Below are 3,771 nucleotides of genomic sequence, written 5' to 3'. Positions count from 1 at the left end.
TTTGGGCCATCAAATCTTGGGCAAAGTATGGACTATCATATATTTCTGGAAAGCCCAGGATGTCTACTTTCCAACGCCGTTGAGATCGCGCCAATTGGGCTTCTGTGGCTCCAGAAAATCCACTTCGAGTGCAGGGAGGTCAGAATCCAACAGCATCTGCAGTCCTTTTTAGTCTCTGAATCAGATTTTTGCTCAGGTCCCTCAATTTCAGCCAGAAAATACCTGAAATCACAGAAAAACACACAAACTCATAGTAAAGTCTAGAAAAGTGAATTTTAACTAAAAACTAATAAAAATATATTAAAAACTAACTAGATCATACTAAAAACATACTAAAAACAATGCCAAAAAGCGTACAAATTATCCGCTCATCACATTCCTTTATCGCCCAGAAGGCTTTGTGTTCTAACTTAACTAGGAGATGACAGGCCTTTCCATAAACCAAGTGGAAAGGGCTCATCCCAATCTGTGTCTTGTATGTTGTCCGATATGCCTAAAGCGCGTCTTGGAGCCTGGTGCTCCAGTCCTTTCTATGAGGCTTGACGACCTTTTGCAGTATGCCATTTATCTCTCTGTTAGACACCTCTGCTTGCTCATTAGTCTGAGGGTGATAGGCTGTTGATACTTTATGAATTATCCCATGCCTCTTTAGTAAACCTGTTAGTCTCCTGTTACAAAAGTGAGTGCCTTGATCGCTCACGATTGCTCGTGGTGATCCAAAGCGACAAATAATATTGTTTCTAACAAAGGAAACAATGGTGTTAGCATCATCAGTACGGTAGGAATTGCTTCCACCCATTTAGAAACATAATCTACAGCTAACAGTATATAAAGGTGGCTATTAGAATTTGGAAATGGACCCAGAAAGTCAATGCCCCAAACACAAAAAATTTCACAGAAAAGCATAATTTGTTGAGGCATTTCATCCCTCTGGGATATATTACCAAACCTTTGGCAAGGAGGATAAGATTTACAAAGGTCAGCAGCATCCTTAAAAAGAGTAGGCCACCAGAATCCACAGTCTATAACTTTTCTAGCAGTTCGTTGAGGGCCAAAATGTCCTCCACTCTAAGATGAGTGGCAGGCCTCTAAAATGGACTGAAATTCTGATTGAGGTACACACCGTCTAATTATCTGGTCAGCACCACACCTCCATATATATGGATCATCCCATACATAGTATTTGGACTCGCTTTTCAGCTTGTCTCTCTGATGCTTAGTGAAATCGGGAGGAAAAGTATGGCTAACTAGATAATTAGCTACAGGTGCATACCAAGGGGCTACATCAGATACTGCCTGTAAACTATCAAATGGGAAATTATCATTGATAGGAATGGAGTCATCTTTAATGTTCTCAAGGAAACTCAAGTGGTCAGCCACTAAATTTTGGTTACCACTCCTATCTTTAATTTCCAGATCAAATTTTTGCCGCAGTTGTATCCAACGTATTAGCCTTGGTTTAGACTCCTTTTTAGCTAGTAAATATTTTAGAGCTGCATGGTCTGAGTACACTATTACCTTAGTACCATGTAAATAGGCTCGGAATTTATCCAGAGCAAAAACAATAGCTAGAATCTCTTTTTCAGTAGTAGTGTAATTAGATTGAGCAGCATCTAAAGTCTTAGATGCATAAGCAATTACAAAAGGGTTGTTACATTCATGTTGAGCCAGTGCTGCTCCTACTGCATGATTCGAGGCGTCACACATGATTTCAAATGGTTGACTCCAGTCTGGTCCCCTCACAATCGGAGCTTGAGTCAAGGCGGTCTTTAGCTTATCAAACGCTTGTTTGCAATCCTCACTGAACTCGAACTCAATGTCTTTCTGCAGTAGTCTGGATAAGGGCAGTGCTACCTTACTAAAGTCCTTAATGAATCTCCTGTAAAAACTTGCATGGCCAAGGAACGAATGGACTTTCCTCACAGAGGAGGGGTAAGGTAAACTAGAAATGACATCCACCTTTGCTGGGTCTACAGAGATACCAGTATCAGAAACAACATGTCCCAGAACAATACCTTGTTTTACCATAAAATGACACTTTTCAAAATTTAAAACAAGGTTTGAACTGACACACCTATCCAGTACTTTAGATAAACTATCCAAGCAAAGGTTAAATAAATCACCGTAAACGCTAAAGTCATCCATAAAAACTTCCATACAAGTCTCAATGAGATCAGAGAAAAGACTTATCATACACCTTTGGAAAGTAGCTGGTGCATTGCACAAGCCAAAGGGCATTCTTTTATCAGCATAAGTCCCAAAAGGACATGTAAAAGTAGCCTTTTCCTGATCTTCAGGAGCTATATGGATTTGAAAATAACCTGTATAACCATCTAGAAAGCAGTAGTGAGATTTACCTGACAGGCGATCAAGCATCTGATCAATGAATGGCAAGGGATAATGATCCTTGTGAGTGGCTTGGTTGAGACGCCTGTAGTCAATGCAAACTCTCCATGCATTCTACACTCTGGTTGTCAGAAGTTCTCCTTGCTCATTCCTTATTGTTGTGACTCCAGACTTCTTGGGCACCACTTGTACTGGGCTGACCCATTCGCTATCTGAAATGGGGTAAATGATATCTGTTTCAAGTAGTCTGGTTACTTCCTTCTTGACAACTTCTAAAATGGTGGGATTCAATCTTCTCTGAGGTTGACGGACAGGCTTTGCTCCTTCTTCTAAGAATATCTGCCAAGCTCCATCCAATTGCTTTCTTATGCGTCCTCAATACACTAAGTAGTTGTTCTTCTTGTTGGGAAGTGAGCTCCCTTGCAATGATAACTGGAAACTTCTGCTTGTCCTCAAGGTATGCATACTTGAGGTGTGGAGGAAGAGGCTTTAATTCCATTTTTCGCTCATGGTTTGGTCTAGATTCTCTGGGGCTGGTGAAAATGATAATGAATCTTCAGTGTGTTCGAAGGGTGTCCCCACACTTGGGTTTTGCTCCATGTGATCCTCTTCCATCTTTTCCTGGTGAGTTGCTGCTATGATTTCGTCAATGATGTCACATTGGAATATGGAGTGATCTTCTGGGGGGTGCTTCATAGCTTCATCCAGATTGAAGCTCACTGTTCTGCCATCTACCTCAAAGGAATAGGTTCCCAAAAAGGCATCCAGCTTGAATTTTGAAGTCTTGAAAAACGGACTACCAAACAGGATTGACGAAGGTCTTCCTGAGTCATTTTGGGGCATCTCCAGGATATAAAAGTCAATGGGAAACGTGAGCCCCTTAATGCTCACTAACACATCTTCAGCAATTCCAACCACTGTGATAATGCTTTTATCTGCTAATACAAAATGAACTTCCGACCTTTTTAAGGGAGAGAGCCTTAAAGCATTACATATAGACAAGGGCATAATACTTACGCATGCTCCTAAATCACACATACAGTCAGAAAATATCACACCTCCAATGGTACAGTTAACCATGTATGGGCTTGGGTCACTACATTTTTCAGGTATATTTCCCATTAAAGTAGATATAGAACTACCTAAAGGAATAGTTTCTAATTCATTGATTTTATCTTTATGTATGCATAACTCTTTTAGAAACTTTGCATATTTAGGCACTTGCTGAATAACATAAAAAACGGGAACAGTTACCTCAACCTTTTTGAAGATCTCTACCATTTTGGGATCAAGTTCCATCCGCTTTCTGGGCTTCTTAGCAAGGTGTGAAAATGGAATAGGAGTGGTGATGACAAGTCATCATATACCCATTTTCTATGCTTTTTCATACAAGAAATTGATGATTTGTGCTTAAATATTGAATGC

The sequence above is a fragment of the Arachis duranensis genome, chromosome 8, assembly GCF_000817695.3.
Source record: "Arachis duranensis cultivar V14167 chromosome 8, aradu.V14167.gnm2.J7QH, whole genome shotgun sequence".
Lineage (NCBI taxonomy): Eukaryota > Viridiplantae > Streptophyta > Magnoliopsida > Fabales > Fabaceae > Arachis > Arachis duranensis.
Note: the sequence above shows the minus strand (reverse complement) of the source record.